At 34.5% G+C, this 25983-nt stretch overlaps 1 non-coding gene and 2 pseudogenes across 1 annotated transcript; 1 reads left to right on the top strand and 2 right to left on the bottom strand.

Moving 5' to 3' along the window:
* Positions 1–10278: 10278 nt before the first annotated feature.
* On the bottom strand, positions 10279–11285 carry LOC112795162 (probable ribose-5-phosphate isomerase 2; annotated as a pseudogene).
* Positions 11286–12175: 890 nt separating this feature from the next.
* Positions 12176–16446, top strand: LOC112795163 (L-arabinokinase-like; annotated as a pseudogene).
* A 7812-nt stretch (positions 16447–24258) lies between these two features.
* On the bottom strand, positions 24259–24366 carry LOC112799374 (small nucleolar RNA R71). Its single transcript, XR_003200953.1, has one exon. It is a non-coding gene; the product is annotated as a small nucleolar RNA R71 (small nucleolar RNA).
* Between the last annotated feature and the right edge of the window lie 1617 nt (positions 24367–25983).

Raw genomic sequence — 25983 nt, forward strand, 5'->3', positions numbered from 1 at the left:
AATAAGAAAATTGTTCTTTCAAGGGTTGAGTATTATAGAGGTCAGATAGTTGTAATAAGGTGGATTTATTATTAGTAGTAATTAAAGGGATCATCATCATCATCATCATCATCATCATCATCATCATCATCATCATCATCATCATCATCATCATCATCATCATCATCATCATCATCATCATCATTACATACACCAAGTGCCAAATTAATTTAACTCTTGAAATCATTTGGAATTTATTATAAAAAATTTTCCTTCTCCTTCAAGCTTTTCCAGAAATATTTCATGTCATTGTAGAAGATGACCATACACATATGGAGTAATTTTTTGTCTTAAAAATATACATTTTGATTTTTTATTTTTTGGTGGGTTGTTTATAGTTATTCGGGCTACTTTTAGAGGAGTTTGGGTTTATGTTACAGTATTTTTTGACGGGTTATGTGAGGGGTGCGGGCCATGTTGCCAGATCAAAAAAAAAATAACCATCCATCAATATACCCTATCCAAAAAATAAAAAATAAAAAACGCTAATCCGATCAAACAATCAACTATACCGGTTCGCAAATACATTAAATTATGGTCAAACTTAACAATACTAACAATTTCTTGCTTGGAGCAATCTGAACCCCCTATCAAGAATTAGAATCTTTTTTCTTGGTGCTTCAAGCACCAGAAAATACTTTTCCCACCTAACACCCCCCTTTCGTGAATCACTATCCCTCTGAACTTTCAAAATCACCCGACCAAAGCCCTAGGTTCTCCCTGCAACGGTTCTGCCGCAGTGCCGCCGCTGTCCGTGCTGTCGGCGCCTCCACGTCTTCTCTTGTAGCCCAGGCCCTCTCTTGTAGCTCGGCGTCCTCCTTCCCCCTGTCCCCGTCCTCCCTGGCTTCTCTGTTCGAGGCTTGGAGTAGGTCGCCGCCGTTCGCCGGTCACCGTCGTCTCGCTGGTCGCCGCCCGTGTCTCCGTCGAAGGTTAGCACTGCTTTCACTTCTCGGTTCTTCTCTTCCTTTTATGCTCTGTTTGCTGATTTTTGAATGTGAAATTGTGAATGGATTAATGGAAATCAAATAATTGATTTTGTGCTGCTGCTCTTTTTTTAATTCCTGAAATTTTTGTTGAAATTTTCTTGCTGCTGCTAAAAATGGATTAGGGATTACTTGTTGCTATTTTGTAATTAGGGATTATGCTCTATTAGCTTTATTGATTTCAGGTTTAGTGTGATTAGGGATTACTTGTTGCTGTTTTGTAATATTTGTTGCTGAATGCTAAAATGGAAATCAAATCAAATGCTGTTTGTTGCTGGATGATAATTTTTGTTGCTGAATGCTGAATGCTGTTGGTAGTATTAATTTTGTGCTGCTATTAATATTCTGGCTGTGCTGCTGCTGTTTTAGTTTTGTGAATGATATATTAATTTCAGTTATGAATGATAGTATTAATCAAGAAGCAATTATCTGATTATCTGATCAATTATTTGAATGTTTTTATTGATTGATTATCTGATTAATGATTATTGATTAGCTTTGGCTGTTCTCTTTGTTGTTTTGTGTTTTGTGATCTTTCTGGGTAGTGATGTGCTGGTTTGTGTTTTACTGTTTTGTGACTTAATCATGCATGGATTGTGGCTATCTTAATAATTAATTGAACTCCAATATTTAGTTCAAAACATTCCCAACCTTGCTGTCCTTGAATGCTGGAAATAGACTGCTTCTTCCTGGGTTGCGGAAATTGGAGCTTTTATTCTAGCACAATAGCATTAATAAATCTGGCCTTTGAATTATTAGGAATCAGCTTATACTAGTGCTAGGAAATATGAATTATGTTCTATAAGCACCCTTTTTATTTGGGTCTTAAGACTGACTTGTGTGTGACATTAAGCTTCACAAATTATGCTGCATTATGACTGGCTTAATTCTCAGATTAATTTATTTGTCTTAGTTTAAGGTGGATATATGAGTTTTTAAATATGGTGATATGGTGAAAAAGTTTTATTTTTGATTTACTATCATATTTTCCCACATACAAGTCCTGAACTATACTTTTGTTGTACACTGCATCCTGCATAGGTTTTTGTTGCATTGAATGGTGCATTTCAATATTTCATACACTTTTGGAGTACTTCGCAAACATGTATAATACAGCAGTTGTTGGTCAATTAGATTTGGACTTGAAACTCAGTATATTTTGTATACTAGCTGGGCTATTTAATCTTAGTCTTAATTAAAATATAAGGTTAAGGATTTTACAACTTTTGTATTTCTAATTTTACATGTTAAAAACTGATTGTACTCAGAAGCTAGTTAAAAGCATATTTTCTAAAGCTTTGGACTAAAACTGTACGCAAATACATGAAAAGTGGTTTATTTTACTGAAATTGTAGAGAGTTTGAAGAGAAAACAATTCATTTCTTGAATGATTGCTGCTTTTGTTATTTCAAACTTCAAAGATATAACTACAAAATGTTTTTTCCAGTTGAACCAGTAAATCAGTGAACCAATGATGAAAGCGATTGACCGGTCTGGTTCTCAAAACCTTGTTGAGCAGTCAATCGATTTTACGGAATTTTTCACGTAAAATTTCGATTTTTTCTGCCTTGTCCTTGAGTGAGTGCTCCCGTTCGTGTTTTCTTTGGCGTGCACATGTTATGCTTGTCACAAGCCTTGTAAAGGCTTTTCTCTTCCCCTTTAGATTCGATGTGAAGAATTGAAGCATTATGAAACTAAATGAAGGAATAACTTTGTGATGTTAAATTGCAAAATATGAAAACGATGGGTTATACCCTCTTAGCTTTGCTACTAGACCATGCTATTTCTTGGAATTTACTATGTTAATTAATGTATATATTTACATAACATATTCAAGTAAATTATTTTTTATTTATTTAATTTAATTTTAATTTTATACTCACTCTTCTTTAGATTAACTATATTTTTAATTATACACTTGTTAAAATAAATACTAAATTTTATTAAATATTTAAAAATAAAAAAATAAAAAAAATTTATTAATCATAACATGTTTTTTATTGAAATAGAAATAATAGTTAATTAACAAAAAGATAAAAAACATATTATAAAAAAAATAAAATAAAATTTTATATAATTATTTAATTAAATTAGATCTATAGATTCAATCAGTGATTCAACAATTGAATTAATAACCCAATGATCTAATATTTTGAGCGGATCAATCATGGATTTGGATATTAATATACATTACTGGAATTCGCCTCCTCTCTTTTTTTAGTCAAACCCGCCTCTCTCTTAAGCAGTTAGTTTTTGATGATGTAATTGGGGCTTATTGGCCTCGCAGTGGTTTTTTTTTTTGCTAAACTATATGTAATTTGCCAAACTCATAGTAAATTACAAAGTCTAGCTTGCTCTCTGAGTCTCAATATCTCACATCGGCTTCACTCTCCACCGTCGCTGCTGCCTCCGTGCTCGTCACTGTCGTCGTATCCGCATTCCTGCAGGTAAACCATGGATCCGAAGTTCGGTTTTGTTAATTTATGTCCTCAATTCGTTGCCAGTCCCTATTTTAGTGCTTTTTGATTAGTATAGGTGACCTTGCTCTCCAATTTGCTCTCACTTCTTGCCAAAGTACCCAATATCGAACACTTATTTTTTCGCTTCTTGTATCGATTTATGTTTTGTTTACTCGCAATTTGTTTTGGATGCAATTGTTGTAATTGGCAACTATTTTAATGCTGAAATTGCTGCAATAGTTTGTTCATGAATGTTCCATTTTTAACTGCAATTTATTTGTTTTTCAGAAATTCTATTATTTGTGTTTTTTATATGAATGAGTTAATAAAATTTTGATTTCCATAAAAATTGTGTTTATATATCAGCTATCAGTTTTTTTTTTAAGATTATCAAAAATTGTTAGTGTAACTTCTTGATTGTCAACCGAATCTCATAACTCTTCTGAAATTGGTGTCCATCATTATTTCATTAGCTTGAAAATATGTTTTTTATTTGCAACTCGCAGGAGTTTCTTTCTTGGAATATGGATCCTACCATGAAACAATTCCAACAAAAATTAACAGAAGTGGAACTGGGAGCCGAGCTTCTTCTTTTGGCCCGGCATCAGGTAACAACTTCATTGAGGAATCTCAATCATCAATTCATTACCATACCCTCATCAGACCCTTTAAATGGCTTTTCTGTGGAATTAAGTCGGTACTTAACTGTCTGTCCTATTTGGGTAAAAAATGCAGATGGTTGAGAATGATAAATTGAGAAATGGGAATAAATATTTATGCCAGATGATTGATTTCCTTGTTATATGCTTTAATATATTAATGCTGGATGAAAATACAAGCCATATTTCATGCATTTGTTTGGAGTCTAGACTGAATTATCAATTTGATATTTGAATTATCAAGCATGTGTCTTTGTTGTATTTATCTGTTTGTTTTAGTTGCATGCGAAAATTCATCTTTATTGAAATTACCTATGTTACAGTCTAATGGTTTGAATTCATTATGGCAACAATTTTTTCATGTTATTGCAAATCCTGCAATGCTGAAGACAAATGTAACTGTACCCTTTTTACCTGAAACTAGTTTGGAATTTTTGACATACGTTCCTTGTTTTTTCATTTTGGCACGCATAATCCTACACATGATTAGAACATATTAAAGATTTATGGCCTTTACGCATCAACTTGTAATTCTGAATTTCTGATGAGACTGATTATATCTATTCCTGTTCATTAATGATCACTGTTATTCCTGAGTTCAGAATTTAAATCGTATCTATGACTCAGTTCCCTCAAGCATAGAACTGATACATATTAACTGTAAATTGGTGTATCCCTCATATTGAGCTTGTAATTACAGATCAACCTCGACTTGACTTTGAGGCAAAGAAGCTACAGAGCATAGTGAAGGAAAAATCATTACTTATTTCAGAGACAGGTGCCCTTGCTGATAAGATAGGACCAGGCGTGGTTAGATCTCTTGTAACCTTAAACGACTAGTCAAAGTAAAGATGCCTGAGCTTACGACTGTGTGGCGACCAAGTTTTTCTTATATCAATTAGTTACAAAATGGCTATGTGTTCTAGAAGAAATCTTCTTAGGGTATCTGGGTAGCTTATCTAATCTTATCTCTTGTAATTATAAACCAAATGCTTATTTTAAATCCTCAAGTTTACCTCTTGGTTACTTCATTCAATGTAATGGAGATTTTGCCACAGATTTCTGGTATTTAAAACCTGGGTTGTCAAAGGTTCCCGTAATTAAATGGATATTAGTAAAGTTCTAGTCAAAGATTCAATGGATTAATATTGATTTTTGGTTGAAATTGAATGGCAGTGTAATTAAAGGTTTTGTCAATTTAATTAGTTTTTCTTTCTGGGATTCTTCTAAGGGTATTCTTTTTGAAGGCGCAGTGTACTTATGTCATTACTCAGTGAATGGATAAGCCTTAGTTTGATAGATAAACTCTGTATGATTGTTGATTAATAACTACAAATCTGTAGTTACTAAATTCCCTATAATTGTCAGTGATACGACAGAGAATAATATAAGCTATTAATTATTTATATATCACCATAGTCCATAATTGTCAGTAATTATTATTATTATTATTATAACTATATATTGCGTTAATTAATTATAATATGTATGTTGTTAACCTGGCCGGATAATTGCTATTTCTTGGTGTCTACTTCTGAATGAGAACGAGATGAAAGTAAAAGAATAACATTTTGTTGAGAATCATCAAATTTTAGAATAGAAAAAGTATGAGGAGCCAATGAAATATTTATACAATGTGTACAATGGAGGTTTATGGAGTATTAGAGATATAATTATTAATGTTACATTTTTTCATCAGCTGAAGTTTTTGGGATGAGTGGTATCATGACATGGTATTAGCGCTAGATCCGAAAGAATTGTACACATTGTACAAATAGTCCATTGTCTCCTTAGCGGATTCCGTTACGTAATAAAAATTTGACTAATCTAATTTGAATTGTTTGAAATTAAAAAAAACACTATTATTAAGGGCGAAACTACATTATAGAGAAGGGGGCAATGGCCTCCTAATTTAAATTTTTTACATGTAAATTATATGTAAATTTTAGTTTAGTCTTTTCTTAAAATTTTATTTTAGTCTTATTTTATTGTATAAATATTTTTGTCCCCCGCTAATATTTTATCTAGTTCCGCCTAATTCAATTATTTATGAATAGATGATAATGTTATTTCTATTTTTGATAATATTTTTTTAACAAATTTATATAGAATATAATGCAAAAAAATAAATAAATAAACAAGCAAACAAACGTGAGAAGTAGCATTAGAAGTGACATTATCATTTGACTTTTATATATATATATATATATATATATATATATATATATTGGTGTATGACTAAATCACTAAAGTGGCTTTTCAGATTTATAATTTTTATCTTTTAGTCCATCAAATTTAAAATCTTTTATACTTTTATATTAGTCATATGCAGATTTAGTTTTACGTACAATATTAACTTTTTGACTCTTTCTAATACTAAATTAGAAAACTAAGTCCTGAGTTGGTCCTAATTTACTATATTAAACATAGAGCTAAATAACGTCATTTGTTTTTATGCTTAAACAAGATAAAAAAATATGAAAAATAATTTATATGACGTGCAAACTGTTTTATCTTTTTTTATTCTTTAAAATAATTTTATTTTTGTCTTGTTTAAAAGCTAAAATAAAACGATATTATTTAAACATGTATCTAGTGTAACAAGTCAAAACTTCGTTAACTCAACAACAAAAAGAGTCCAAAGACTAATATAATACTTAAAGTTAAATCTCGAAAATCAGTATAATAAATTTTGCATACGAATAGCCAAAATGGTGAATCAAAGTATAATAAATACGTTGTTAATTACTATGATAGTCGCAGGTCAAAGGAAACTCCATTATTATGTTCATCTTGAGAATATCCTATTGACAAATATACGGTAACTATAACCATTAGAAATTCTTAAAGTGAGTCAGTTCAATGGTCATATCTCTATATGCACCATCTATATATATAATTTAATAAATGAGATCTATTAATTTTCATCCAATGAAGACCATTATATATATATTGATCTTTCCGGATTATTAATGTTCTTTTTAATAATCCTATAACCAAGAACAATTTAGATTAAATTATAAAAGATTTATCTTTTAATATTATGATCACTATCACAATGATAAATCTCTAAATTTAATCAAGAACCTTATTATATTAACATTTAAATATAATAATAATAAGAAATTATTTGACACATGATTGATTAGATTATGGTCATACTTCTTATTCCCAACACATTTTTGCAGAAAAGTGGGCACATGCATATTAAAAAACATCTACACAGACAGATAACATTATAATAGAAAAACATTTGTACCAATACAAAAGTTTGCTATCCAATTTCTTCTTTCTATTTTATGCTATTTTTTTGTTATTAAAAAATAATTTTACCCCACGACAGAATTTAAAAACTAATTCACTTTTAATAAAAAAAACTGCCCCTACATATTCAATTCTTTTTTTTGTAAAGAAATGACTCTACCCACGATAAAATTTAAAATTGATTCATTTTATTTCAGGTAACACAAAACTTAATATGATAATTTATTTTTTTTGCTATAAATTCAATTTTTGCTTAATATCTATATTCTAGTCTTTAAAAAATCTAGGAATGGAAGTGCATGATCATGGAGCTGGTACAAGCAACAGACGTCATAATAATATAATTGGTTGGTATTCTATAACAAAATTAATTAAATTAATATACACTATTTATATATTTCTAATATCTATTGTTTAACTTTAAAAAAAAAAATTTTACATACAACATAGTACTCCTTAATGAAACAATATATAAAATTACTAGAGTTTGGTGTCCAACTCTTTTAGACTTCGTGTATCTTTACACAATTCATTTCAACAAATAAATTTATAGGACAAAATAATAATTTTTTTAATATTCCATCCTCATCATATAATATTAAATAGTTAAAAAAAATTAAAATAAACAATGTATTCATAAAACTAATAATAACAAATAGAATAAAAAAGAAAAATATAAATATATCTCTTATTTCTTGTTATGTGTATTTTTTAATATGGGTGAATAGATATATCTTACAAAGTAATAACGATGAAATAAAAATAAATTTATTACTCTATGTTATAAAAGAAATACTGAGTACTCTTTAACTAAAACTTTTATTATAAATTTATTACGAAAAAATGTATTTATATTTTAAAATAATATAGATGTTTGGGATAAAAAATAAAAAATCGAAGAATATGTCTTTGCATTCTTATATTAAAATATAAATGAAATCATTTTATATACAAAAATATTATTTTATAAGATAATTACAAAAAATTTTCAAACGCTCCTAATTTAATTCGTTGATCTAGTAACACACAACACTTGATAAGATATTAAATAGTATTCTTATATTAAAGTTTATCATAATAATTTTATTATCAAAATAGTTATTTATATATTGTGTTAAATTAATGCAACATAGTGATTTTTAATATACTTTAATTTAATTTTTTAATTTTTATTTAACTTATATTTTTATATTTTAAAATTTTGGTAATAATATATATTTTTTATAATTTTAAAATTAAATTAGGAAAAATTTGACTTAAATACAAACACAATGCTAGAAGAAGAGCAATTCACCTGCCTTGTGTCATGCACAAAATTCTTGTCATATTCTTGCAAAAAGCTCAGAAATATCCATGCTTAAAGAAGCTCCGCCAAGTGGTGGCTTGTCGAATCAGTTTCTTGTTGATAATGTTTCAAGGTCTGCAGCTACCCATATGGATTTGACAAGAAGCAACTTTCTTTCAAAACCTTATTCTTTTGCCAGCAACACAGGTAATATGTTATTAAGTTGTTTTATTTGGTCTTACTGTTATACCAAGCTGCTTATGACATGTGCTAAATTAAGTAAATTCGGCAATTATCAAAAGAGTATCTCTAGCTATAAGTGGGTTCGCAGCATTTTGGTACTAATTAATTATTACGTAACTAGTTTTGAAGCACAAACTTTGACAAGGAGCAAACAGATATGTTGCAGCACCTTTGTTGCATTTAGATAAGCCACATAACATTTAGTTGTTATAGTTAGTGTGTGTGTGTGGTTTTTTTCTTTTTAGTAGTTATAGTAGTTGTATTAATATTATGGGAAACTTAGATGTCCATAGAAGTGACATGGGCTTGGTTTTGTAGGAAATCCTCTCGGAACAATACAACAACCAAACGGGAGTGTTCCTGTGATTTAGCAACTTCGATGGGATTTTTTTGCTAGGTGGTACAGGTAACTAATACGAGGTTAGGATTTAGCTCCATTTTTTAAGCTGATAGAGTAAATTACTCAAATTGTACATCCTGTCATCTACTCTGTAAATGAACTTACCTTTGTTATATAATGGTTGGAAATGAAGAAATTATTAATTGTGTTCAGATTTTATGATTGTTGCCGACTCCTGAAAGTTGGATTTTTTTTCTAATCTGCTTAACTTCATAACACTTTGGACTTTTTAATAAAATAGAAGGCAGAATGTTTGGTGGCAACAGGCACACTGGCATCATTCATGTTATTACAAGATTTTTCAATATAAGTAAATTTTTTTATTTTTAGAGTATTCTCAAAAGTAAAGCAAGATTATGTCTTTAGATTTTATGTGATTTATCTAGAATCAAGTGTTGCTAAATTTGCAAGTATAGCAAATTTTGCACCATTCTGAGTATTCAGAAAAGTATATCCTAAATGAGCTGTTAGGAGGATTCTCTATCTTCCTCCTTCCGCCCCCTCCTATCATTCCCCCCTCCCCCTCCCCCTCCATTCTTTTTAAGATTCTATTCTTTGTATTAGCAGTTTCAAGGCACAGATAGTAAGGTTTTTTGTGGAAATTGTATTGTGATAGAAGATATAAAATTCAAAGGCAAAAGATAAATAAACATTAGCTTGAATTATATATACCATATATGGAAAACTAATGAAAGGAATAAAAAAGTTATCGATAATTTAATGAAAAAGATACAATATCAGCTGAATAACAAGTTGTGTACAAAACACAAGAGCCATTACATGAACTGAATATCCAAATTTCCAGTAAGTCTATAAAATTCTCTTATACTTGCTTGCTCAAACCAGGTCAAAAATAACAAAATTGGTAGAGAAATTAAGATACTTTCTCCAGTAATTGCAACTACACTAGATATCGTATGTTAGAAGCCCCCCAAAAGGGCATCCCAAATGTCAAAGCATCAACCTTGACGAATTAAACTACCACCTTGATTATTCCAATTTTACCTACATTATTGTTCATGTCATTTAATGGTGTTTGAATTAAGCTACTACTTATTCTTGACAGTTAGGCCAAGTTCACCTGCAACAATAACAGTGGTAGCCATATCAATGAACATTCCATGCTCCACAACACCGGCGATTTGCAGAATGGAATCGCGGCAGCCTTCAAATCCCCAATACTCTGCTTGAAATACAAATCAATGATATAGTTGCCATTATCAGTGACATAAGGCTCAGCCTTTTCGCCCAAAGTTTTGAGCTTTGCAACGCAACCAGATTCCTGAAAGAGATTCTGAAGCCTAGAAGCAGTGAACTTCCAACAAAATTAAATAACTTCAACGGGCATAGCCAAACCGCTACCACCAATATAGTTAACGAGCTTGGACTCATCGACGATTACAACGAACTTCTTACAAGCACCTTCAACCATCTTCTCCCTCAAGAGGGAGCCACTGCAGCCCTTGACGAGGTTGAGGTAAGGATCAACCTCGTCGGCGCCGTCAATGGCGAGATCAACGACGGGGTGAACAGATCTGACAAGGGGATCCCAGAGAGAGGGCTTGCTCGTGCGTCTTCTTGGAAGTGGGGATTCCGACGATGTCCTTGAGCTTGCCCTGACGGAGAAGCTCGCCAATTCGGTCGACGGCGTGTTTGGCAGTGGAGCCGGTTCCGAGGCCGAGAACCATACCGGATTCGACGTACTCGATGGCTTTGTAGGCGGCGATTTTCTTCAGATGGTCTTCGTCTTCGATAAACTGAACAAAACTTGAACAATAAACTCATAACCCTAAACTGAACAATAAATCAGCAAGACCAAATTACCAACAATAAATTGAATAGATAGTAAACAGCAATACCAACAATAACCCTAAAGTGAATAAACTGAACAATAACCAGCAAATCTAACAATGCATCAGTAAAGATTACCTGAATAGATGGCTCGGGCTCCATATGCACTTCAATCGGTGGCTGGGTGGGAGATTGGGAGGGGCTGTCTTGATCGTGGGTGACCCTAAATCCAGAACCCAGAAACGCTGCTGGTGGAGGCGGTGAGGTCGGAGGTGGCGAGGTCGGAGGTCCTGTGTTGATCGTCACCCGTCGGTGCTGTCTGCTGTGTTGCCCTGTGGCTTTTGGGTCAGTGGGTGACTGGGTGGTGGCGAGCCAGGCGAAGTGCTGTGTTGAGCTGGGTCTTCATCTTCGTGGTGCACCGGCGGTGGGGGATCTGCTCTGTTCGGCGGTGGGATTTGGAGAAAGGCTTCGAGACTCAAGGAGGTGGGTGGCTCAGGCTGGCTCCGTAGATGGGTGAGTGGGTGCGCAGGCCGCAGAGGGCGAGATATGGTGGCTCAGGCTGGCTCCGAACTGGGATTTGGCAGTTAGGTTTCCATGGGGGATTTGGGGAGGGATGGAGTCGCGCAGCAGTAAGGAAACACACACTAGGACTCGTTTTTTTGGGGGGGGGGGTTGGGGTTGGTAGTTTTTAATTTTTAGGGTTTTTGAATTCCAAGACCCAAGATGTTTATACCTATTTTTGTTGAAAATAAATAAATAAATAAATGAACTTCGCCCGATACTCGTCAGTTGATTCATATTTGATAACTCGTATGAAAGCTTATTCCCTTTTGGTAATTGCTAATGGCCAATGACAATGTTGCATCTTGATCTGGTCACTTACAATATAATTCTAGGGTTTATTGGTTATAATACCTATGAATTGTTAATCAATGAATCAAAACATTAGATCCTTACTACATTGTTCATTTTCAGTACTATTTTTCATTATTATTATTTATAGTGCATATAACATTGCAATTATTCATAATATGATAGCGATTAAAATGGGGATGAAGCAGCAGGAAGAGTATGATGGCGACGGTGCTGCTGCTGTTTCTTCCACACAGAAAATGGTGTTTGCTTACTATGTCACTGGTCATGGATTTGGCCACGCAACTCGTGTTGCGGAAGTAACCTCTCATTTCTCATTGTCATTGTCATTGTCATTCATGATTCATTATTTCAATATTGCATTGCACTTAAGTTTGAATTGCAATTTCAATTTCAATTGCATGTATACATGCAGGTGGTGAGGCATCTAATCCTTGCTGGTCATGATGTTCATGTGGTCACTGCTGCTCCTGAATTTGTTTTCACCAACGAAGTGCATTCTCCTCGCTAATTCTTTCGCAAGGTGAGTTTAATTCATTTTAGCTTGATTCAGACTTAGTTTGATAGTTGGATCCACTTCAAAATGGGGTTGTTCATGATCTAGATTAGTTGGACTGTATATGGATATGTTTGCTATGGAATGAAATGAATGCTAGGATCATAGCCTGTATAGGTGTTTATTTTTGTGAATAGAAAAAAAAAGCACATGCTTTACTACGTGTAATGATAATTGTACTCACCTTGAATTAAACATTGGGTTGACACACACCTTTACCACCATTGGATTGGATGTTGTCTGACTTCAAATCATGGTAACGGTTTTGTGAACTGGCTTAGTATTTGATGCAAAATGAGTACATCAATCATTATTCATTCAGTAAAAGGAGTAAAAGAATTACTATAGTTAGTCCATGCTATTTTAATTTTTTGTGCATTGAAGGAGATTTATCATCTTCTAGAGTTGTATTCTCGAATCTGGACATTCATCTTATTCAAAAGCACATAATTCTTACAAATTAGAGATACATTTATCCATTTTTTTCAAGGTGGTTTTGGAGTGTGGAGCTGTTCAATCAGATGCTTTGATAGTCGATCCCCTTGCCACTTTGGAGAGGGTAAAGAAACATAACTTCTTAGTTCAGTTAGTTGATTAGTTATAATAAAGATGATCAATGCTTGAACTTTAAATTGTTCTTCTTTGTATTTGGTTATATTAGTATACTGAGGAAACAGTGAAGCCCCGTGCTAGTATCTTGGCGAAAGAAGCAGAGTGGCTGAAATTCATCAATGCTGACTTAGTGGTAAATAAATTATTCTCATGCCATCCATTTTTGTATGAAGAGAATACACTGTATCTGGTGGACCCTTCTAAAGCTGATATGTAAATGCAGGTATCTGATGTCGTCTCCACTGTATGTCGTGTTGCAGCTGATGTTGGTATACCCTCTGTTTGTGTGGCCAATTTCAGGTAATCTTCCTCCCCTTTTGTGACTGGTGCCACACTAAAAGAAAATATAGGAAATAAAATTATTGTCTCAAAATGTCTATGTCCTTTCATCTTAGTATTAAGATCTCTCTTCATCGTGTATTCTTTCGAAAACCTGATTGGTATAAATTCTTTTTGACTCCATCCCATCACTAAGTTGCTTGTTCACTTTCTAATTCACTGCCTAAATTAAATAGTCTTTACTAGTAATAAAATATTTAATCGTAAATGATGCAATTAGAAACTACTTCATTTCAACACTTGAGAGTTGAGATAAATCAGATTGCTTATTTTTCATAAGCTGCATCAATAATTATTGCTCATTCGATATCGTTGTGATTTCAGTTGGGACATCATCTATCTGGATTATGTCATGGCTGCTGGACCTGATTCTTGTTCGATAGTTTTGCAGGTACCAGCAATATTCTATATAGAAAGTTATCTTTTTGTGCTGCCGTTTGAGAGAAATTTTAGGTTTCTGATTGTGTATCTTAAAAAATTTGATGCTAGTTTGGGATTTAATATATGCATATAGTTTCTGAATCTGATCCGATATTTATGGTGCATACTAAATGACTTTATGAAGCCTCACAGAAAAAGATAAAAGTCCAGCCAAGTAAAATCCTTTCAACTTTTATTATTTTTTAACAAAGATAAAAGATGCAGTTGCATATTTATCGATGCAGATAGCTGAAGACTATTCTAATTGCAATTTCCTTATCCGCCTTCCAGGATATTGCCCAAGTATGTTAGTTCTTATAAAATTTCACAACAATTTCGTAAAATTATTTAAATAGCTGTCTAAATCTTGTCTTCTTAACAGTATTTGTTGCATATTTGCAGTGCCCACTTTTCGCAATGTTATTGATGTGCCTCTTGTTGTGAGGAGGCTGTATAAATCCACAGAAGAGGTACTGCAACAGTACAACATGAACCTTTGCGGAGATTTTCCATACGATGGTTTCGTTCCTAATCTATGACCATGTAATTTTCGTTGTTGAAAAGGTGAGGGAAGAACTAGGGATAGCAGACAATGTGAAACTAGTCATTCTCAACTTTGGTGGCCAGGTTATTCCTTAAATTCCATTTTTAGGTACTAGAATTATATATATATTTATCTGGTTATAAAATAGTTTACTTTGAAGCAATTTGTTTTTGTAACTGTTCAAGCCTCCAATTCACTTCATCTGAACCTTCAATTAAATACTGATTTGAATTATGAACACAGTTTACAGTTTTCTTGCTAATTGTTTGTTGGATCAATCTTCGTTTTACGAGTTTGTTACTTCATCATGACCTTATATTTTTAAGTGTTTCCTGTATTTGGACCATTGGCCTCAGTATAAGCAGAGCCACTACCGTCATCAGACATTCTGAATTCTTCCTGACTATATACTGTCTATCCTTGTCTCCAGCCATCAGAATTGAAACTGAAGGATGAGTTTTTGCCTTTTGGTTGGTTGTGCCTGGTACTCATCAATGGTTCTTCTTTATATATGTTTGATTAAAATTGTTCCTCGATTAGTATACAATTCTTAATTAGTTGTGTTGCTTTTATGATCCAGGTTTGTGGTGCTTCTAACACTCAAGACCTTCCTGCAAACTTCAAAAAACTTCCCAAAAATGTTTATACACCTGATATTATTGCAGCATCTAACTGCGTGATCGGTTAGTATGAAATTTCCCTTGGTTTGGAGCTGGACAAAAAAATAATATGCTAATAGCACCTTTGAATTTTTTAGGAAAACTTGGATATGGCAGTGTGAGTGAAGCCCTGGCATACAAGTGTCCTTTTGTCTTTGTACATAGAGAATATTTCAATGAAGAACCTTTTCTAAGAAAAATGCTCGAAGTGCTCACTCTCTCTCTCTCTCAAATTTCATTCTCAGTGTTTTCTTGATCTCTTTTTAATTGTCTTTTATTTTCTCCCTTAGCATTATCAAGGTGGCATTGAAATGAGTAGGAATGATTTACTCTCTGGTCATTGGAAACCTTATCTTGAACGGACAATGAGTTTGAAGCCATGCTATGAAGAAAGCATCAATGGTGGGGAGGTACCCTTTAATTCTTGAATGAATTGACTCCTATTTCTTCACAAGTAAATATCATCATGTAATGTCATATTTGACTTTGAGCTTTATTTGTTTAACGGTTGATTTTCTGTGTAACTCTTGCAAGAGTGTCCCCTAGTCTATATAGTAGACAGGGGATGTCAATAAAATATAAATATAAATTAAAATTAGCTTTTGGATTTGTCTGTATCAAATTTTGTATCTCCAAATATTTTGAATGTGAATTCCATGTGATTAATATGCCATAGCAAATAGGTTTTTAGAAAGGGCAATCTTTGAAAGCTTGAAATATTTTTTTAAAAATATCTTTATTTTATCATTGGTGGACCAAGAACAAGGTTTGTTTACCTTACCATTGAATCTGTGACTAGTAGTAATTTTACCTTTTGGGATGAGTTCTCTTCCTCTAGTTTTAGTTTGCCTTGGAGAACGCTTAAGAGCTTAATCTTTAACCGGATTTAATTGTCTATTAATCACACTACCTTGCATTCATTTTTCTTCTTATGAACATGATTTTAGGTTTGTTCTTTTTTTCCATACTGATTCTGACATGTAAGTGCTTATGTATTTCCAAAGTTTGATTTTTATTTTTATTTTTCAAATAAACATTTTAAAAATACAGGTGGCAGCCCAGATCTTGCAGGAGATTGCTTTGGGAAAATATCATGCTTCAGTCAATGTAAAATGGATTCTAACACCTATTAATAGCAGTTTGTTTTTGTCAAATTTTTCTTATTCATTTGTATATTGACTTGATAATATGTAGCATAGCGAGGCAAAAAGATTGTGTGATGCCGCAGTTCCAGATGATCAACGACGAAAAGCCATTGGTCAAGATGATATTTTGATCCCAGAATGGTATGCAAATGCTGGAAAACAACTTGGTTGCTAATCATCATATTTGTAAGTATTAATCCATGTTTACAGCATACAGGTAATCATATTCAAATTCATGTTTATAATTTTGTTGTATGGTTCCTAATACATAAGTAATTTGTTTTTGCTTAAGGTTTTTCATGGAAATGTTGAAGGTTTTCTAAGATACCTCTTTGCTTTGAGAAACAAACAATGCTGGCGATTAAGGTTATGCTATAAGGACATGATCATGTCATATGAAAGTAATCACGTTTATAAATTTATTTGTAATTGATAAAAAAAGTTCAAAATATTCCTAAAGAAAATGAAGTGCATGGCCTATAAAATATATATTTGGGATACATCTTAAGCATAATATGTAACCCCTTATTTTCACATTTGGGAACTCACTTTAACCTTATTCTAAAGAGCACCGCTAGGGAGACAATGAAATATGTATACAATGTATACAATGGGCCGTTTATTAGGCCCGATTAATATTAATAAAGAGAATTAACCCTAATCCTATTATGGCTGTTTAGATTAACACACCACCCAATTTTTCATATTTTCACTTTTTCCCCAAATCACCCAACCCTTATTTTTCGCCCTTTTTTTCCCCAACACCCAAACCCTCCCAATCTTTGCACACACCCGTTATGGCGCAGAAGCCTGAGAACCTCTCAAGTTGCAACCGAAGAAGGTCACCCCTGAACGCAATACTCCTCATCGTTGGCATCAAGAACGGCGGCCCTTTTCTGCTGAACATCCGGCCGTCTCTGCAACTGAGCCGCCAGGCGCGACGCCGCCGACCAGGAACGCAACCAAGGAGCCCTCAGCGATGAACCGAGCAGCAGCAGAGTTTTTCTCGTGCGGGCGCTTTCCTCTCCATAGCAGTGGTGCAGCCGACCCGGGAAACACAATGAACATCATCTCAAAGAATCCTAACCATCCAATGTAAGTGGGTTTAGTTGTTCATGTTTCAATTAGTAATCGCTCTTGCATGTTTGAATGTAGATAGATTTTGTTGATTAAATCCTTGATTACCCATGGTGAACAAACCGTGGTTGCTATTTTATTATCGCATAGCCTGTGGAATATGTAGTTAGTTTAGATTGTTGAAATTCATGGTGCTTTAACTTTGGCGCGAAAAAGGTCGAAAATGTTTGGGATCGAATTTATATAGCAATTAGATTTAAATAATTTTTGTCCCAGGAAGCAATAAAACAATCTAAATATCCCATGTTCAAGGCTTCAACAAGACAGGCATCCAAACCCTATGGTTTAGTGTTCATTAGATAGTAAACAGTAACGGCATTCAAGATCTTAATTGAATTCAAGTGGAATGACATACATATTGTCAATCAAATTTTTTGGCTTGTTAGCTCTTGTTATCATTGCTATTGATATCATTTTAGTCTTTCAAACGCCATAATTGAGAGAGAACAAAAGCAACTTATAGTGATTAAATTCTTTATTTTTATTATATGTATGTGGACCAAATGGCATCAGGATATCATAGCAGAGGTTACTATTAATATGCTATTTAAGTCATTCTTTGCAATATGCCTCGTTAAATGCATGAGTTTTGAGTAACTAAGAAAAAATTACATATATGTATGTATCCATAATTCATGATAGCTTATTTTACCTGCAGCTTTACATAAAGTAAATTTCTTTCAGACTCTGAAAGGAAAGTCGGATTAACTCATTCCACCAACTTCCATACTTGCCTTATGGTTGTTTAATTGTTAGGTTGTAAAACTATGATTTTTCACTGCCATATCTCTGTTTACTTGCTCTGTCTATTGTCTAGCTAGTTTCATCTCTCAATTTTTTATTGAAAATAACAAATTATTTATTATACTAACTACTATCAAATAGGTTATTAAATTACTTGCTAAATTGGGATACTTTGTTTTGATAGATCATGCATGATATGTGGTTGTGTTTGGTGTGTTTGTAATTGATGGCTGTACTCCTCCTCATGAGTTGTTAATAATTTCATTTGTAGAACTTGGATGGTCACTTTGATAGGGGATTGGATGGTTGGATTTCGTATTTGCTGCTATGTCTTCATGAGTTAGTTTTTTATCTCATTTATAGATGGTTACAAAAGAGAAATTGTGAGGTTTGATCTTCATGAGTGATCGTCTTTGAATTTTTTATGTCACTATATATATTATGAGATTATTTTTTATTGTTAAATGCTCCTGGAATTGATTTTGAGAGCATCTTGGATTGTTGCTGGAATTGAGGGTAGAATGAGAGTCGAGTGTTAGAAACGAGGGGATTTTATTTTATTTCTTTTCCCTTAATTAATTAGTACTTTCATATATAGTTGTTGCATTGGTATTAGATGTATGCTTTTTTTTTGTATTTGCTACTAATTCAATGTACACATGATGAGATCAATTACATGTCGGATGGTTAGTTTTCCAGGCAATTGGATGGTCATTTTTCATAATGGGGATTGCTATTTTGATTTGATTGTAGTGACAACACCTTTTTAAAAGGTAATGCTAAAAGAGTCTCTGTTTTCTACGTAAACTAGTGTATATATGGTGTTGAAAAGCAGGTTCTAGTCTTAGATATTCAGTCCTGACATTTACTGAAATTGATGGTTACTTTAATTTATTTTGTGGTGGTTATTTTTTGCTGTAGCCATTGTTGTTTGGTGATAACATGTTGTTGTGCTGTGTGATTCTTATTTACCTTGCTCATTGTTGTGTTTATAATTGGTTGATTTGGTCTCTAAATCCAGTTAAATTTTTGCTGAAGATTTTCTTTCTCTACATGGGCTGCTATTTTTTTTATTAGCAGCTGGAATGAATACAATTTTATGTCTCATGTTGTTTTAATTTTTCTTACTTGATTATAAATTGAAAAGAATATTCACTTGGATTGCAGAGAATCTATTGAGTGAGTATTTATTCACGGCGATTCAATCATACATTCTCCTACAGTCCAAGCAATAAATCAAATGGGTAAAAAGGAAGTGAGATCACCATTTACGGCTCCGAGCACGAGGACGTTGAAATAACGTACAGAAGGATTGCCAAAAGGAAGAAAGTTCAAAGGAAGAAAAACTTAGCATACTTAAGATAACGTACTTAATAAGATTTGAATATTTACCTTATTTACTAGTTAGAGTCTTTGGAATTTATTTATGACACATTGGGATGACATTTTTGTGGTGGATCCCTTTTTTTAGAACTTATGTGAATCTGTTGGTGTAAAAGAATTCAAGCATGACACTGACGAGTGAGTCGAAAATGATCATCTATTTTTCTTATGAAAGTAACCATCTAGATACATGGTGAACCGAACATCCAGTATACTATTTCTTAGTACAGGGATATCTCTTTTGTATTTCAAGCTGACATTACTTGAATCTGATAAGTGTTGACTTCATTATCACTGTTCTTGAACCAATATACTATAATTTGTTTTGAGTACCTGCTACAGTTTACAAGGGTTGAATACCCGAAAACAACCATCCACGTATGCAGTTACAGTAAACATCCGATTTCATAGATAAATGAACATCCAACACATCTAAGTAAAGATAAACATGTAACTACTATCTAAAGCGACTAGCTGCACACCAAATGAAATTAATCAAGCTCCTTATACAACAAAGCATCGGAACTTATCTAGATTAAATTGGTTCATTGAAATTAATCAAGTCTAATTTCTTGTAACAATTACGAACACACCGGATACCTATATCTTTAGAGAATAAAGCCACCCGTTGCTAACAACAAAAACATCACACTTAGCATTTGCGTCTTTGAAAAATATCATCTTCATCTACAATTGCTGACAAATGAATAACTATTGAAATCCTATAACCATGAAGAAAAATATTAAAGGTACTTGAAACCATTTCCAACAGATTCTAACTGCTACCGAATGAGCTTAACAAAGACATGCAGCTACTAGCTTATTGGCGCTCATGCCAGCAAACCGGAGCACCAAATTCCATATTTTGAGAGGCCTCCAGAGAAACAACCTTCTAAACAACACAAAAAGATGGCAACAATGAACAATTTGCATAGTAATGTACTAAATAATCGTGTGATGAGCGGATAATTTGTACGCTTTTTGGCATTGTTTTTAGTATGTTTCTAGTATGATATAGTTAGTTTTTAGTATATTTTTATTAGTTTTTAGTTAAAATTCACTTTTCTGGACTTTACTATGAGTTTGTGTGTTTTTCTGTGATTTCAGGTATTTTCTGGCTGAAATTGAGGGACCTGAGCAAAAATCTGATTCAGAGACTGAAAAGGACTGCAGATGCTGTTGGATTCTGACCTCCCTGCACTCTAAGTGGATTTTCTGGAGCTACAGAAGCCCAAATGGCGCGCTCTCAACGGCGTTGGAAAGTAGACATCCTGGGCTTTCCAGAAATATATGATAGTCCATACTTTGCCCAAGATTTGATAGCCCAAACCGGCGTTCAAAATCACCCTCAGGAATTCCAGCGTTAAACGCCGGAACTGGCACCAAAATGGGAGTTAAACGCCCAAACTGGCATAAAAGCTGGCGTTTAACTCCAAGAAGAGTCTCTACACGAAAATGCTTCAATGCTCAGCCCAAGCACACACCAAGTGGGCCCGGAAGTGGATTTTTATGTCATTTACTCATCTCTGTAAACCTTAGGCTACTAGTTTTCTATAAGTAGGACCTTTTACTATTGTATTTTCATCTTTGGATCTTGGGATTTCTTTTGATCCTTTGATCATCTTTGGACATCTAGTTCTTAGATCATTGGGAGGCTGGCCTCTCGGCCATGCCTAGACCTTGTTCTTATGTATTTTCAACGGTGGAGTTTCTACACACCATAGATTAAGGTGTGGAGCTCTGCTGTACCTCGAGTATTAATGCAATTACTATTGTTCTTCCATTCAATTCCGCTTGTTCTTGTTCTAAGATATCACTTGTTCTTCAACTTGATGAATGTGATGATCCGTGACACTCATCATCATTCTCACCTATGAACGTGTGACTGACAACCACCTCCGTTCTACCTTCGATTGGGTGAATATCTCTTGGATTCCTGATTGCACGATGCATGGTTGATCGCCTGACAACCGAGTGCTCGCCTGACAACCGAGCCAGCCATTCCGTGAGATCAGAGTCTTCGTGGTATAGGCTAGAACTGATGGCGGCATTCAAGAGAATCCGGAAGGTCTAACCTTGTCTGTGGTATTCTGAGTAGGATTCAATGATTGAATGACTGTGACGTGCTTCAAACTCCTGAGGGCGGGGCGTTAGTGACAGACGCAAAAGAATCACTGGATTCTATTCTGGCCTGATCGAGAACCGACAGATGGATAGCCGTGCCGTGACAGGGTGCGTTGAACATTTCCACTGAGAGGATGGGAGGTAGCCACTGACAACGGTGAAACCCTTGCTTAAGCTTGCCATGGAAAGGAGTAAGAAGGATTGGATGAAGACAGTAGGAAAGCAGAGAGACGGAAGGGAAGGCATCTTCATACGCTTATCTGAAATTCCTACCAATGAATTACATAAGTATCTCTATCTTTATCTTTATGTTTTATGCGTTCATCACCATATCCATTTGAGTTTGCCTGACTAAGATTTACAAGATGACCATAGCTTGCTTCATACTAACAATCTCCGTGGGATCGACCCTTACTCGCGTAAGGTTTATTACTTGGACGACCCAGTGCACTTGCTGGTTAGTTGTGCGAAGTTGTGTTAATGCCATGATATTGAACACCAAGTTTTTGGGGTTCATGACCGAGGATTATGAGAGTTGTGAAAAGTATTGTTCACAATTTCGCGCTGTCAAGTTTTTGGCGCCGTTGCCGGGGATTGTTCAAGTTTGGACAACTGACGGTTCATCTTGTTGCTTAGATTAGGTATTTATTTTTTTTCGAAATTCATGAAGATGAATTCTAGAGTTTCATGATGATTTGTTGAAGTCTGGCTGGCTGTGAAGCCATGTCTAATTTCATTGGACCGAGGTTTCAACTTATCATCACAAGAGCTTATTGATTTTTATCAATCTTGCTTTTGGAGCAGTGATCTGCTAAGGCTTGGCTGGCCTTTGGCCATGTCTAGTGTTTTGGACCGAAGCTTTCTTTGAAAGCTTGGCTGGCTGCGAAGCCATGTCTAATTCCTGGACCGGAGTCTTAGACTAACATTGCACTGATTCCTGGAATTCTCATTAAGAATTTTGATACCTTTATTTTCTTTTTTTTCACTTAATTTTCGAAAAACACAAAAAAAATCAAAAAAATCATAAAATCCAAAAATTTCTTGTTTGAGTCTAGTGTCTCATCTTAAGTTTGGTGTCTTGCATTCATTGTTATTTGATTTTAGTTGCATTTTGATTATTCTTTATTATTAAAAATCCAAAAATATTTTTTAATTTGTGTCTTCTCAAGTCAATAATACAGAGAATTAAAGATTCAGAACATACAGCAGAGGAATTGCACAGAAAAAGCTGGACGTTCAAAACGCCCAGTGAAGAAGGACAGACTGGCGTTTAAACGCCAGCCAGGGTACCTGGTTGGGCGTTTAACGCCCAAAAGGGTAGCATTTTGGGCGTTAAACGCCAGAATGTGCACCATTCTGGGCGTTTAACGCCAGGATGGCACAAGGGGGAAGATTTTGTTTTCAATTCAAATTTTTTTTTCAAGTTTTCAAAGTTTTTCAAAATCAAATCTTTTTCAAATCATATACTTTCTATCAAATCTTTTTCAAAATCAATTTCTTTCTATTTTTAAAGATACTTGCTATCAATTAATGATTTGATTCAACAATTCAAGTATGTTGCCTTTTCTGTTGAGAAAGGTTTAATGTTTGAATCATATCTTTTCTTGTTAGCCAAGTTTTTAATTTTCCAAATCAAATCTTTTTAAAATGTTTTTCAAATCATATCTTCTCAATCACATCTTTTTAAAACCAATCATATCTTCTTAACCACATCTTTTTCAAAATAGTTTTCAATCAAATCTCTTTGTTTTCTAATTTCAAAATCTTTTTCAAAAAATCACTTGATTTCTTTTCCACTTTCATTTTCGAAAATCAATTAGTGTTTTTCAAAAATGTTTTCAAAAATCTTTACTTAATTTTCGAAAATCACTTCCCTTCTTCTCACATCCTTCTATTTATGGACTAACACTATCCCTTAATGCAAAATTCGAACTCCATCTTCTTTGATAAGTTCGAATTTTCTACTTCTGTCTTCTACTTTTCTTTTCCTCTGACACTTCAAGGAATCTCTATACTGTGACATAGAGGATTCCACATTTTCTTGTTCTCTTCTCTTTCTTATGAGTAGGAGCAAAGACAAAAGCATTCTTGTTGAGGCTGACCCTGAACCTGAAAGGACCTTGAAGAGAAAGCTAAGAGAAGCCAAAGCACAACTCTCTTTAGAGGATCTGACCGAATTCTTCAAAGAAGAAGAACACATGGCAGCCGAAAACAACAATGCCAACAATGCAAGGAAGGTGCTGGGTGACTTTACTGCACCTACTCCCGACTTCTATGGGAGAAGCATCTCTATCCCTGCCATTGGAGCAAACAACTTTGAGCTTAAGCCTCAATTAGTTTCTCGAATGCAACAGAATTGCAAGTTCCATGGACTTCATTGGAAGATCCTCATCAGTTTTTAACTGAATTCTTGCAAATCTGTGACACTGTCAAGACTAATGGGGTTGACCCTGAGGTCTACAGACTTATGCTATTCCCTTTTGCTGTAAGAGACAGAGCTAGAACATGGTTGGATTCTCAACCTAAAGAAAGCCTGGACTCTTGGGAAAAGCTAGTCAATGCCTTCTTGGCAAAGTTCTTTCCACCTCAAAAATTGAGTAAGCTTAGAGTGGAAGTCCAAACCTTCAGACAGAAGGAAGGAGAATCCCTCTATGAAGCTTGGGAAAGATACAAACAATTAATCAGAAAGTGTCCTTCTGATATGCTTTCTGAATGGAGTATCATAGGTATTTTCTATGATGGTATCTCTGAACTGTCCAAGATGTCTTTGGATAGCTCTGCTGGAGGATCTCTTCATCTGAAGAAAATGCCTACTGAAGCTCAAGAACTGATTGAAATGGTTGCAAATAACCAATTCATGTACACTTCTGAAAGGAATCCTGTGAACAATGGGACTGGTCAGAAGAAAGGAGTTCTTGAGATTGACACTCTGAATGCCATATTGGCTCAGAACAAAATATTGACTCAACAAGTCAAAATGATTTCTCAAAGTCTGTCTGGAATGCAAAATGCACCAAGCAGTACTAAGGAAGCTTCATCTGAGGAAGAAGCTTATGATCCTGAGAACCCTTCAATGGAAGAGGTGAATTACATGGGAGAACCCTATGGAAACACCTATAATCCTTCATGGAGGAATCATCCAAATCTTTCATGGAAAGATCAACAGAGACCTCAACAAGGTTTCAATAACAATAATGGTGGAAGAAACAGGTTTAGCAATAGCAAACCTTTTCCATCATCTTCTCAGCAACAGACAGAGCATTCTAAGCAGAATACCTCTGACTTAGCAACCATGGTCTCTGATCTAATCAAAACCACTCAAAGTTTCATGACTGAAACAAGGTCCTCCATTAGAAACTTGGAGGGACAAGTGGGTCAGCTGAGCAAGAAAATTACTGAACTCCCTCCTAGTACTCTTCCAAGCAATACAGAAGAAAATCCAAAAGGAGAGTGCAAGGCCATCAACATGGCCGAATTTTGGGAAGAAGAAGAGGCAGTGAACGCCACTGAGGAAGGCCTCACTGGACGTCCACTGGCCTCCAATGAGTTCCCCCAATGAGGAACCATGGGAATCTGAGGCTCAAAATGAGACCATAGAGATTCCATTGAACTTACTTCTGCCGTTCATGAGCTCTGATGAGTATTCCTCCTCTGAAGAGGATGAGTATGTCACTGAAGAGCAAGTTGCTAAATACCTTGGAGCAATCATGAAGCTAAATGACAAGTTATTTGGAAATGAGACTTGGGAGGATGAACCCCCTTTGCTCACCAAAGAACTGGATGACTTGTCTAGGCAGAAATTACCTCAAAAGAGACAAGACCCTGGGAAGTTTTCAATACCTTGTACCATAGGCACCATGACCTTCAAGGAGGCCTTGTGTGACTTAGGGTCAAGTGTAAACCTCATGCCTCTCTCTGTAATGGAGAAGCTAGGGATCTTTGAGGTGCAAGCTGCAAAAATCTCACTAGAGATGGCAGACAATTCAAGAAAACAAGCCTATGGACTTGTAGAGGATGTTCTGGTTAAAGTTGAAGACCACTACATCCCTACTGATTTCATAGTCCTAGAGACTGGGAAGTGCATGGATGAATCCATCATCCTTGGCAGACCCTTCCTAGCCACAGCAAAGGCTGTGATTGATGTTGATAGAGGAGAGTTGATCATTCAAGTGAATGAAGAATCTTTGGTGTTTAAGGCCCAAGGATATCCCTCTGTCATCATGGAGAGGAAGCATGAAGAGCTTCTCTCAAAGCAGAGCCAAACAGAGCCCCCACAGTCAAACTCTAAGTTTGGTGTTGGGAGGCCACAACCAAACTCTAAGTT

The sequence above is a fragment of the Arachis hypogaea genome, chromosome 4 (assembly GCF_003086295.3).
Source record: "Arachis hypogaea cultivar Tifrunner chromosome 4, arahy.Tifrunner.gnm2.J5K5, whole genome shotgun sequence".
In the NCBI taxonomy this organism is placed as follows: domain Eukaryota; kingdom Viridiplantae; phylum Streptophyta; class Magnoliopsida; order Fabales; family Fabaceae; genus Arachis; species Arachis hypogaea.